The sequence below is a fragment of the Orbicella franksi genome, chromosome 10, assembly GCF_964199315.1.
Source record: "Orbicella franksi chromosome 10, jaOrbFran1.1, whole genome shotgun sequence".
Taxonomy (NCBI): Eukaryota; Metazoa; Cnidaria; class Anthozoa; order Scleractinia; family Merulinidae; genus Orbicella; species Orbicella franksi.
This window is the reverse complement of record NC_138154.1, coordinates 22494020-22508054: the sequence shown is the minus strand read 5'-3', so window position 1 is coordinate 22508054 and position 14035 is coordinate 22494020. Positions and strand designations below refer to the sequence as shown.

The window sequence follows — 14035 nt, the reverse complement described above, 5'->3', positions numbered from 1 at the left end:
CATTCGTTGCCACGATGGATGAAGCTCTCCCCAGCTCTAGGTCATCTATATTATAAATAACAATAAAGAATTGAATTAAACAGAGAGTTCTACAGCGTCACTGCTGCTGTAACTGGGATACCGTCATTTGTGGGAATGGCTGAAAAAACGCTTCGTAAGGTGGCAAATACCGTCATTGGAATGAAGCAGAATGGTAATGCAGCAGTCGGTATGGCAACTTTCGATTCAAGCTTCACTTGACCAAACAGCAATGACAACGAATTACGTATTTGTACTCGAAGTTTAGTTTTCTAACGTCTAATTTTAGGGGTTTCCTTTTTTGAATTTCTCCACTTTTCAAATATCATCAAATATCTCAAATATCATCATCATCTAGTCCTCTTTGTCCCATGGGGGGCATAGGGCGTCCACCTCTGTCTGTCTTAAGCCCCTCTTTTGGCCTCGCACTAGCTTATGTTGATCTCCGCCACTACGGCTTTCTAGATTCTTAAGGGTAAAGGTTAAGGTTAGGATTATCTCAAATATACTGCAGTGTTTTTGCAAATGTTTGTGAAGTTAAAACTGCAAGAGGAAATTGCCTTCCAGTGGCGTTTCACGTCAGTTAAACTGATACACAACGGCACACGCTTTAAGCATTTTACGGCGCTTGATATTAACTTTCTCGAGAATGTTTGAGAGTTTGATCGCGGGGGCACTGAGAGAAATGAATTAAAGTGAGATGTTTCAAATAGTATTCAAAATGTTAACATGCTTTGAGTAGACTTTTAGCAAATAATATTTGTACTTATTGCTCAAATTATGAGTGCAATCCGTATTAAACGTACGACATAGGTATCAAACAACGGGCAAACAAATCAGGAGTGTGGAATTTCTCAAATACGCAAAAGTTATTTACCCAGATGAACAACCGGGATCTGGTTAAGATAGTTTAATCTATTGTTTGCGCTCTCGCAACCCTTATACCCAGATTTTAAAATGTCGAATAAATCAAGTACTTCTGGCACAGTTGTACAGTTTAATAACAAATTCATTTGGCACTGATGATCACCAATGCGTTTTAAAAACAATCAAAAGTGAGATTAAGAATATAAACCTAGACTAGACTATATTACACTCCGGCCACTACCCCCAGGATTATAGACAAAGGTGAAACTATATTACAAAGTCTAAGAGAGTGTGGGTGGGCAAATAAAGAAAACCCCGTTTAACCAGTATTAAAATCCAAACTGAGGAAGATGTAAACTGATGCAGGCATTTATGACGCGGCATTAATTTCCCCCTCGGGTTCCGACATTCGTGTGTAAATGGGACCAAACAAATGTCGATACTAAACTTATAAAATGATGCATTAATTATCTTACACAACAGTAAAGGGGTAAGCTAAGTAGTCTAGAGCCATTTCTAGTCTATTATGTGCATAAGAAAAGATTTAATTTAAACACTGTCCGGTTGCTCGGTCATATATAGCGATATCTACCCTGGTTCAAGAGGTTCTCACTTTTCTGTGGACCAGGGTATTCCATATCATATGGAAGTGTCTAAAATAATAGCCGACCGAATAATCGAAATGTCCTTTCTTAAGGGCAGACTGTAATTTCATCTTGCTCTCTTTTGAAGCTCGTTATGTACAATTTCCTATCCCTGTTTATCATCAAGAGGAAAATTTCCTCAAGCTTGTTCAATGAAATGTCTCCCTTTAAGTAAAAACTTCAAAAATGAATACAATACCTTTCGTAAATTGCTATCTTAATCTTAATTTCTTCCCTTTTCTTACGTTATAATGACATCTACCCTGTAAAATCGTGTTTATGATGCTACGGAACATAAAAATGTTCACATGCTGATCGCTATTAAAATACACATCAAAATTGAAGCTAGCTGCGGCCCTTGTTAACTTGTTAATGTTATTCTTATAAGTAAAACGCCATATCCAAGTTTGTTTTAATACCGCTGACTAATAAATCCAACTTGTCGAGTTATTCCTATAAGGTCATCTCTCTCGAACAACAACTGAACTGGACACCTTGAATTTGTCTTCATGATACTTCAGACACATGCTCCCTTCATCTCTGTCCAAGGTAGACAATAGCTGGTTGCATTAACAGATGATCCCGTTCTCCTAGTGGACTCTAGTTGAAGTTGACCGTATATTAGATTGCAAGCTTGCCATAGAACACAGAACTCGTGCTCTGTCTAGTCAACTGCATGCAGCTTTTGAGTTTGGGTCTTGACCACAATTTGATGACATGATGAGATGCTGGACGAGAGTGTTTACTATCTTGAGGCTTTACTCTAGGGACAAATCAAAACACAAGGACGACGTTTTTAAAATCTCTACAGTACTGGGCTCAAATAGAAATATGAATTATCCACAGAGTTATAAAAAGCATTCATTTGAAATTTATTCACCCTGTAAGGCTAGCAGCCGTAAATGTTAACAGTATTAAAATTTATCGAATTTGTACATTCAGCGGAGATTGTGTCATAATACCCCCTGTGGAATTGCTGGCTTCAGGGTAAACATTCCTTCAACTCTCATTGCCTATTTTTTCATATATGGGGAAAAAGAAGCTTTTGTACCTTACTTAAACAAGACATTTGTAACGTAACGTTGTGCAGCCCTTCCACCAACCCTTTTTTAACCGCAGTTGATAGCCGGTCAGTATCTCTCCACTTTCGTTCCGGAGGTTTTCCGGTCGAAGTTGGTCTTCCATAGATCATTAATGGGAATAACAGGATAGAGTAATACAGAAGTATACGATCGGTTTTTGCCTCAAATCTATAAAAGTAAGTTAAGAACACAATAGATATGGAATACCTGTTGTAAGAAGTTGACTGATTGTTGAAGATTTTGTGTTGTGTGTAGAAGCAGAAACGAGTCAGTGTAAAATATCGAAATCTTTACCTCTATACTAACATAAGGAGGGGTTCTTCTTCTTCTCCGTCTTCGTCTTCTCCGTCTTCGTCTTCTCCTTCTTATTCTCCGTCTTCTTCATCATTTCTTCACACATGAACTTGATAGATCTTTCCTTTCCCTCACTGAGTCCCCAAAGGATTCTTTCCATCTCCATTGCGCAACGTTTTCCATTTCAGTGGCTTAAAAAGAGGAAACAGCTTCTGGAAGGACAATTTGGACATTGAAAGAACGCAATGATGCAGAGCGGTATTCCCATCATCGTCCACACTTTGAACAGAAATTTCATCGCCACGTCTTGTGAAAGTGGGGACTGATTTTACATTTCCACTTTTTACTGCCACAGACAAAGCGGACATTCCTGGAATCAGTCCTTTTGTAGTGGAGGGGTTTCTGTCGAAGTTTTGAGGCAGCTCACAATTGATATCCAACTTTTTTGTGGTGATGAGGTACTGAAGCACATGAGGGCTCATGGAGGGCAGGGAGCAAGCTTTCAGGAGTGCATTGTAACCTTTTTCGTCCTTCGTCTGCAGCTGGTCAGTGGTAAAACGTGCAAGCTTCTCTGTTATGTACTCCGTTGTAAGGTCGTTACTGCCTGTTTTCTCGCTTTCTTTTCTACTGCTGGCTTGCAGATTCCTAAATTCCACCCAAAGACTGACGATGTCTTTTGTGACGTCGTTGGTTCCTTCCATATGTCCGGGATCTTCATTTCTTGTAACTCGTTTTCTTGCCGAGGTCTCTTTATCCTCGCTAACAATGCTGACGTTGCATTCACGGTCAACTTCCTCAAATCGTTCTTCTACAGAACTGGAAACATCCATTTTCTCTGATGCCATCTCGTCTACATGTACCGAATCCATATAATCTACTCTAGTTAAATCGACCACTTCGCTCTTGTTTTCAAATTCCCTAGCGACGGCCTTGGCTCGTTTGCTCTCTGTTTCAAAATTTTGGAAGTGCTTAAGGCTGCTTCGCAACGGAGTAAATCTTTCCTCTATTATGATTGCTTCGTCGCATGTCTCTGGTAATAAGCTTTCAGGTCGTTGACTGCAGTCGTCATTCGTTTTACGTCGCTTTATTTCGACACTGTCATCGAGTGATTCTCGAAGAGATCTCTTCACGCTTTTCTTTTCTTTGCTGATGGGTTCTGTGTTATTGGGTAACGAAACTCTGTCCATTCTTGGCTCGTTTGTGATGGTAATATCTTCTTGATCATCCTCATCTTCTCGTAGGAAAGACGCCTGGATTAGAATGTATCGCAAACGATGCCTCCCTGGGTCAGCGGCGGACAAAATGGTAAATTTGGAGTTTCTGTCTCTCATTTCGCGGGAGAAAAAGATTGCTTTAGGTATGGTACATTTAGTTAACTTCATTTCAGGCCACTCTTCAAGTACTTCCTTAGTACTTGTCACGGTAACAATTTTCTCCTTAGTGCTGCAAAATCTTGATTTCAGAAGCTCGATATCGTTGGTTGTGCGATTTCCAACAGAAAGAGAAAGAATAAAAACCGGAGTTCCTTTGGCAGAAGGCTCCTGCTTTGCTTCGACTTCTTGAACTATTCTAGCGGGAGAGACTGTGTCTTCAATTCTTTCTCTTCGTGCATATCCAATGCATCCCTTGAAACACTTCTCAGGACCCTGAGTGTTGACAAAGTTGCGAAGATGTTCCAGGATTATACTCTCTTCAAAATCTTTGGGTAGCTCGCTCACAAGTGGTTGTTCCTCAAGAATGCTATCGTCTCTCCATTCAAAGATCTTTGGAAGTGTAAGGCTGTTTATCCAATCTTTGTACTGAACTTTGAGAAAGCTGTAACGATTGCATTTCACTACCCAGAGACCAGCTTTATCGCAGTCGTCATTGAACCGTAGGTCTTCCCAACAGGGCCATGGTCGATAGAAAACACCCTTTTCGACGGTACTCTTGACATTCAGCAAAACAGCAGCGTACACTTGGTTTCTTGAAAATGGAGTTACTGCCACTGGAACACTTCTGATAAGACCCAGTACTCCGTAGCTCTCATGTTGTTTGTTTCCAAACAGCTTGGCAGGACCTGTGTAGCTATACAGTGGAAACTCTTGATATTTGAACTCTTCTGTTAAAGGATGGGGCTCATATTTTATCTCATCATGATCAATTGGTGGAATTTCCTTTCCCGCCGCGATTTTCCGAAGATGGCTGAGTGGCTTAAGGAACGAACAGCGCTGCATCTGCATCACACCATTCTCGTCTCTTAGAATCCTTTCTGAGTGAATACTGCTTCGGACATCACCACCACGTTGTCATCCACCATAAAGATGTATTCCAGATTTAAGGCAAATGACATCTTTTGAATGAAAAGCCTTGCATACCCCACTCCTCCTTCATTCGGTCCAAGCTCATAGTTAGGCAACTTATCTGGCAGTTGGACAATGGTAAGCATCTTTCCCCACGTGGATCTGTAAGCATCGAATTTTTCCTTGTAAACAACGGCTATTTGTGCATATGTGGCGACTTGTCCCTTCTCTTGCATTACATGGTGGTAATTCAAGGTGCATTTGCGAGGATCATCTCTGTGTGAGGTATGAAAGATCCAGAAAGGCGACGGTAAAGGATTGAGCTCTTTAGGCTCTTCTGTAGAACTTGTGCTCTTGAGCTGTTCTAGCAAGTGTTTAAACGATTGGCGGCTGCTTGGGAGTGAACATTTAACAGTGACTGGTATGCCATCGATGCTAACTTTGAAGGTCTCCAAAACTGGTTCCTTACCTTGAAGAAGTCGTCCACAATCGACACATTTTTCGAAGTGGTACCAATGCCAAGCTCGTAAACCATCTACACTTTCTCTTTCCTGATACTGGTGATCGATCGCCGTCTTATCCTGTTCTGGGTTCATAAGAATGTTAGGAAATTCCTCCATATCATGTGTATAGAAGCAACCCTCAATTGAGTACTTTCCCGGTGCCACTGGTTCATCATGCAGGCTTGCAGAATTTTTAATCGTCTTCCAATAAGGAAATTCCCAGTCGTACCTTTCACCTGTGTCACGGACCAGAAATTCTTGGGAACAACGGTTCTCTTTATGGCGGCAAAAAATACCTTCTTCAAATGCAGGTGTTGCGGAAAGTGAAACTTTGTCTTCTCCAACGATACACTGTCGCAGTTCTCTTACTAGGCAAAGGTATGCGCCCGTCTTGCCTATCTGGGGTTCCGCGTGCAGAAGGATTCTGTTGCAATGCTTCTTTGCGTTTTGATAATCGTAGCTATCCTTTTGAGCCTTATAGTCTAGCCAACGCAAGGAAGAGCACTTCTCATCTTTGCTTCTTCTGCTCTTTGTCATGTATCGATCAACTTTCTGACAAGAAATTGCATTCATCGAAGGAGATGTTTTCAGTGACGCTTGAAGCGTCTTGAACAGCACCCGCCTAACCAGTACATAAGGCGTCTCACTGGCAGAGTACTTCGAGTAACGACACATTCTTCCAAGCTCTTGAATGATGGTTGAAAGATAGAATGGAGAGCCTTCTTTGAACTCGCAACTGCTGTCATGGCTGAGGCGAAGGTTGAGGCAGTCAAAGCTATGGGGGAATGTGTTTCCCATACGTCCTTTCTCAACCAGAATAAGGACACAAGCCAGATTTTGAAGGTCTTCATACTGCATTATCGACTTATGCACGTGGTCACAGTTGGCACATTTTTTGCGGCCAGCTTGTAGTTTCAACCCTGGGCAAGGGCAGTCGAACTTGTCGGCGCAGATTTCTGGTTGAAGCTTCTGAAAGAAGGGGCTTGATGATTTCATCAGTTGTTTCTCGATCTGAATGCCGCCATAGTCTCTGATGACTTCGAAACATTCTTCAAGAGAAGACACTGATCGTGTCAGTCGCAGAGTGAAATAAAATTGATCAGCGGTTTTCATACTCTTGGCTTGGACAATTTTCATTCTTCCCATTTTTCCTTTTCCACTCCGGATTAGATTTTCTATCAAGGAACTTGTTTCGCCTTTTTTGAGATTACACATCCATTCTTCAATCATCTCTTGGAAGTCATTTTGTTGCAGCCTTTGTTTTATCTCTTCAATATCGCTGTTTAGGTGAGGGTCTTCCATAATTGTTTGCAGCTCATTCAAAGGAAGATGCATAATGCAGGCGACAAATGAAGTAGTCAATTCTTTCGTTACTTTCTTTAACTCCTCTTGCTTTTCTGTCGTTGAATTGTGCTTACCGAATCTTCTCAATTGCCTGATACCTTCTTTAAAATCGTCTCTCGCTTTCTTACAGAGTTCCTTTCGAACAAACTCGAAAGCTTCAGGTTCAATGCACTTTTTGGAATTTGTTTTTTCTTTCCTTAGTTTGTTGGAAAGTAAATCGACTTTTCTGTCAAACTCAGCAACAGGTGATTCATCGATATTAGAAGTTAGTGCTTCCCGTATTTTCTCTTCAATGTCGTAAACGCTGGCAAGGAGAATGTAGTAGCAGTACTCCGAACATAGCAAGGCATCAACTGAGAAGGAAGGAGCGTCTGTTTTAGACATTTTCTTCTGTCTCTTCGCCTTGTCCACGATCTTTTGGAAAAAGACATCTTCCCTTATCTTCTGCTCGTTTTTGTTGGAAGAGTTCATGGTGCCCAGGTAGAAATTCAAACTCATATACTGTTGTCCAACCAAGTCAACTTCTGCCGGACCACATCGATCAGTGAAGAATTGGTAGGAGAAAGAGCAGACTCCAGCTATATCTGGTGGTGGTTTCATGATGAACACACCACGTTTGCGCTCCACTCTGGCTGGTTTTAGACTGACATAACCAAGTTCATCAACACCAATATAGTGATTTTGTTTTGCACATGAACAAAACGCCAGAACTCCAACGCCAAAATCTAGCTTCAATTCAAATCTTGTTGGATTTGGGGGGTCAACTTTGGCAACCAAATTTTCGTTTGCATCTTGACTAACTGTCAGAGGCTTCGCTTGTTGCTGTTCGTTGGTTGGTAAAACTTTGAGGATCACGATCCCGTTGCTGCCTTGTACAATGAAATCATTAGCGTCGTCTTCAGTACATGTAACACCCAGCTCTCCGTCGGGAGAAACGTGAAGGTATTGATTTGGTGCATCTTCGTTACTTAGAGTTGATTTGAGCTTCATCCGCATCCCACTTTCGAAGTTTTTCAATTCGACTTCTGACCAGTGAACAACATGAAGTTCTACTTCCTTTGAGTTGTTTTTCACATGCTCTTCCAAATCAGGTTCTCTTTCCAGCACCACAAGATCGCCTGCTTGATACTCATTTCCAGTGATAAAGATTTCGTTGTTAAGAAGACTGCATCGGACCTCTGGAAGACGAGAGTTCTCTGTTAGGAGGTTGAAGGGTGTTGCAGAGATTTGGACAACAACCACATTTTGGGGCGATTTGTCTTTACACCATTCGTTGATGAAGAGATTGTGGGCAGAAGGTTTCTCTTCCTTGTCTTTCCCGATGTCTCAGTGACACTCATCTTCTATGATGACGAAGAGAGTGTTAGGCTTTTCATGAACAGCCCTTTTGAGTTCTTGAAAGTGCTTTTCCGTTTCTGTGCTGTGAACATACATAAAAATCCGTTTCTTTCCATGTAAGCCATCTCGTGATTTCAGTTCTTCTTTCGACAATACACCAGCATCGGAATGACAGATCCTCTTCTCCGTCTGATCGCTGAGCATTCTATACGGGGCCGTGTACACCACAAACTCCACATCGTTAAAGACATTGCTCAGGCTCGAAATGTTGTGATAATGCGACATAATGATGTCAATTCGCTTTTTTAGGATAGCTGCCATCTCTATTTGCGAAGGATAATAGCAAGGCTTTTCAGGATTCGCTTGAACCTCTTTGTCAATCTCTTCCTCTTTGTCTGAGAGGTATTTATCTTCCATTGTAAAATCTTGGCAATCCTCCATTTCGTCATCAACCTCCTCCAGTTCAGCGCAGAACGCAATTTCCTCGGCAATAGCCTGATTAAGATTTGTCCGTAGCTCTCCAGTGGGGTCCGTCTCGCTGTTGATTAGGACGCGAATGCTTCTAATCGTTCCTTCTGCTGGATAAGGAGAAATGAGGTCTCCTGAGCTCTCGACGATTTCACGGATTCTCGAATTGGTTTGATCGTCTGTTGCACGAAACCAATTTATTCGCCTACGGTTCAATATTCGAAGCTCTTCCTCTAACGCTGAAGAAGGTTTGAGAAGTTGAATGAACTTTACCGTTTTTCTATCGGATATAGCATCAATGATTTCGCATAAAAAGTCACAGAAAAGGGATTCAGTCATAAAATCTAGGATCTGCAAATCAAGCGAACCGTCATAGTCCCCATGCAACTGAATGGTGCATTCCGAATCCGCGGAAATGGAGAAGTGAACGAACACAGGAAGTGTCAAATCGCGAATGACGTCACCTGGAACATAGAATAATACAGTTTTAATTCTTTTCGTGTCAGCAGATATTAGATAATCAAAGGGTAAAAAAACCCCGACCCGTGCTAGTTTAATATCCCGCCATTAATCAATCATTACGCCTCGTTAATTATCCGGGCCTGAACCCTGCGTAGGTCTATGCTTGGGGTCATTCAAGGCACTTTATTTCCACAATTCTTCCAACAATTTTCGCTTAATGTTGTTACGTGTAATACTCCTGGTAACTCGATAATGTGAAAACCGTACAAAGTGAACAAACCAATACAAGTTCTTTCTCCCTGGACAATTTTACCCCAGCTATTTTGCTCATGGACAGGATAAATGTATTATCCTCTATGCTCTTTGGTAATGCCAGCCATCTTTCCGCAAAAGTCTACATTTAGGGATGCGCGTTACCAAGATTACCGTGCCCAAGCCGTATTGACTGTGCTGGTATTCTGCGATAGCAAGTCACTGACCTGATATGGCTAAGATATTATGGTCTCTTAGACGAATTTGGGTACCGTACGGTAAGTACCCAATGGCACATTTTTCGTCGTTACGTTTCGGCGGCATATCAGGTTCGTCGGGTCTCGCCGTTAGTATTCTGGCTCGACTACTTCGTGGCGAAATATGAACCATAGCTTGGTTAAACTCGCCCGAAATGCCATCCAAGGGGAAAGAAAAGGTACGAGCAGGTATAATAACAAGTTGATTGCATGTTGGGTAAAGATTTTGTGGATAATCATAATATGCACAAATTACTACAGGCGTAGCTTCCAGTAGTACGCATCCCTCTCATGCCATTTTATACAACTTAATTGATTTTAAAGCAACCCAACTTTTGTAACATTGCGTAAATCATATAAGCTCATATAGAATTAAAAATAAACTTAAAACCAGGAAAAATCTATAACTATTTGAAAACCGGTTAAAATATACGTAACCGTGTTTTAAATGTGGTATGTACTTTGTAAGTAACGTTTGCCATGTTAACAAGCTAGTGAGGAAAAATTCTGTTGTCTCTACTAATATGTATTTTAAGTCTTCTCAGTTTTCGCTAAAAATCTCGGCATTTTCTGGCTGACAACAAAATGTTCCTTATGGGACCGGGAGGTGGAAACTGAAGGTGGAAGGCGCACGCGGGAAGAGAGTTGCCCCAGCCAAATATAACTTAAATCTTTCTTTTGTAACGACTGGGACATTAGCATGGGGCTTGCATCTTAAAAGCGGTGACTTACCTTGTTCAGACATTTTCTTCCCTCAGCTCCTGAATCTCTCCAATGAACTATGCTTTACTGAAACCAAAGAATTAATTAAAGTATGAATTAAATGTGAAATGATAAAGTTAACTTAACACAGATATTGGTGAAAGAATTTCTGTTAGCCAAACCAAAAGTAAAAGCACAGAAAGATTGAAAACATAGGTTTCGCCTGTCGTTGGAAAACATGCTTTGATGGGATGTAAAACTTCTGGTAATTAAAGGTAAAAACTCTGTAAAATTGTGGAAAGGCGGAAATATCGTAAAAAGGCCACTTTTGATATGTTAATAACCTAGCATGGCTCCGAGTCTTTCAGGACAAAATTCGATATTTTTTACTTTGTTTTGTCCTTCAATTCCCAAAAGAGACTCGGACGGTTTAGTTAAAAACATGTATTGTATTTACAATTTTCAACACAAAAAATTATCCTTTTTTCTAAATCTCAGCATCAGGTTTTATTCTTGAAATATTCTTAAAATTTCGGCCTCGATATTTTTATAAGTTATATTCTTATAAAAAGGAAGTATAGTTAAGTTTTCAACAGTGATATAATCCATATCACGTTGCGACTGTCACGCGAGAGAGACATTGATATTGCGTTGAACGAGTTTTCAGTTTTCTGAGAATTACTCAAGACCATGCGACTTTCGTATGATAATTTGGTGCTGACATTGTGTGAGCTAACGCCCAAATACAAATCTTGTAATGGCCGTGACCATTATGGGCTCTGGAATAAAACAATCAGTTTCACACCTGTTGTGTGACTGTAACCTAATGAGCGGTAGCTGTGTCAACATTATACGATTCACTCAAAGCGTTTCCAAATTTAGTCTTCGAATCTTGTCGTAGTTGCTGCTTAGCACAAATTGTGATCGCATGATTGACTGGTGAATTCTTACAAGTTCGACATTTTTCATATGCAGCGTGACTGCAGGTTGATGAGGCATGTGACGATAATGTGGCTACCGTTTGTCACATCCGGATTGTAGTGTCGCGTGACATTTCCCCAGGGTATCGCACGTAGAACGTTTTTGGAAGGCAGCGAATTTTTTTTTTGTTTTAGCAGTTTGGACCGTATTACCAAACAGTTCTTCAACGTGCCTTGCACGGTTCTTTGGAATAGTACGTTTTATTGTACCCCTTTTGGTACGTTGGTATTACAGACCAGCTTACGGAAGTTACAGATAAGCTTTTCCCTTGGGACTGTAAATGACTGACTGAACGGACACTCGGACCGAAAACCTGAAGAATCTAACTCTGGAGAGCACTGCTTTGCCTGCGGGAACAGAAACTCGTCACGATTTCCTGGTACACGAGGATCTACTTCAATATTCTTCACTACGAACGTCAAGGAAGAAACATAACCATCTTGTAAGGCCCGGTTCATACGTCGCATTTCTGCCGTGTCGAATTCAATTCAACGAATTAAATTCGACAGTAATTCGACGTCTGAATTGGCTGCCGCATTTCTGCCGCACGTTCGACTGGTCTTGTCGCATTATCCAACAAAAATGCGACACCGGTTCAAACGTCGAATTTCTGCCGTGTCGAATCTAATTCATACATAATGTTAATGTATGGAGCATGGGTAAATTTGGTTCCGCCAAAGAAAAAGAAGAAACTTGGCCATTTTTGTCTCAATACAACCTTAACATATTGCAACACATACTGCTGCATTGTCAGCCTTCTCCTCCTCGTTCCATTGGCGGACAATTTTTGGCAAAATTTAAGTCCTTCGCCGCTCAGTATGTTCGTCCGCCATATTGAATACTCTGCGTTTAAGACATTTTCCGCTGGCCGACATACTCGACAGTATCAATTCTGAATTAAGTGCGACACAAGTACGACGCCTGAATCGATAGTCTCATTTCTGCCGCACTTAATTGAATTGAATTCGACACGGCAGAAATGCGACGTATGAACCGGACCTAACATGCAACAGAAGCGGAAAGTACTTTAATTAAAAAAGCTAATTCTAATTAACACTAAGAAGTTTCCAAAATTAGAAAGAGAGACCTAAAATTAAAATTCAGAGCTTGAAATTAAGCTAGAACAAACTTAAGAAATCAAAGGAAGGTATTTAATTTGAATTTCTATATATTCCCAAAATTGCAATGATAATGTTTGAGTGCCGGTGAACTAAAATTCAGTAACTCTTGAATAGAGGAGTTCACGCTCTGAGGAGCATTATGGGTAATCAGGGCAACTTTTCAAAGAAGCGAAGCCGTAAAACAAATGTTTTTGTTATACCTCCCAACTCAAATACGTTTTCCGACTCCTTCGGGCTAACAAAACTCACTAACCCCTAGGGAAATAACAACTCGAACTTTCGACTCGCACGTGACCACAGTCGGCTCGATGTCATTATTCAAGAAAAGGGATTTATAATTCGGCAAAAACATATCAGATTAACAAAGGGGAAAATTTGAACATTCTGTGTCTTAATTTGGCGCCAAAAATGGGTCGCCCGCGTACGGCAACCCGCTCTTCGATCGTTGTCGCCACTCGCCAGGTAGGAAAAAAGTTGTGCCATTTACAGCAAAATATGCTCTTCCTCATCAAATCAAACCCAGAATTCTCGAGTTAAGGTATCAGCCACCCTTCAGGACCGTCCGCGCGCGGATCGCTCTGGCGCTTTCGTTTTTGATATAAACCCCTACAAACCACACATTTTCTGAAAGCTTAATAGTTCCAGATTATGGCTCATTACTTTAAAAATCTCAAAATCATAAGAAATAGCGTAATTGAGACGTTTTTGCGAAAGCATAGGTCTGTGTAAATTCAACCCCACTCCCGCTAAGAATGAGTGGAAGAGAACGATAGGCATCGCATTTGCTTCTTAACATGTCCTATTGAAAAACTGTGTCTAAGATTTTTGACACGTGCATTTGTTTTTTTTTTAACAATAGGATAAAGTCAGAGGAGACAAATCATCAGCACTTCCTTTGAAAAAAAATGACGATTATTCGAAACCGGAAAAAGAAAACAAACATCGCAGACACTGTTTTCGAGGAAAAGTATCTGACAATAAGCTGGCCAAATTTCAGCCAAATCGGTTCAGGGGCTGCCGACTTGGAGTTAAAAACGTACGCTTAACTTTCCGAAATTTTCCTTCCGACAAAAAAAGAAAAATATATTTTTTGCGGCATCTTACCCGCAATAGGATTATAGCGGAGCTCCGGCGGCCCGAAGGGCCGCCAAGCGGAGCCCCATAATCATATGGGAAACAAAAGGAAATCCATGAATGAATTTTCTCATGGTTTTCATGGCTAGCGGTATTGCTCGTGGGCGCGTACGCACGACGACAACGGCGACGGCGGAGTTACCCAACATGGCGGCCATACTCCAGCTAATAGGTCGACAGACATGCCATTAGGGACAGCGCATCTCCCAACCCCAAAATGCATCGGGAATGAAAGAATATCGAGATCGAAATGTATTGTGGGCCAAAATATAATCAGATAGTGGGA

The 14035-nt window shown here is 41.1% G+C and overlaps 1 pseudogene across 1 annotated transcript; it reads right to left on the bottom strand.

Moving 5' to 3' along the window:
• Nucleotides 1-2004: 2004 nt before the first annotated feature.
• On the bottom strand, nucleotides 2005-10928 carry LOC145499963 (uncharacterized; annotated as a pseudogene). The gene is made up of 2 exons (XR_014051013.1): nucleotides 10544-10928; nucleotides 2005-9304 (listed from the first exon to the last, which is right to left on the bottom strand). The product of XR_014051013.1 is annotated as an uncharacterized LOC145499963 (transcript).
• Between the last annotated feature and the right edge of the window lie 3107 nt (nucleotides 10929-14035).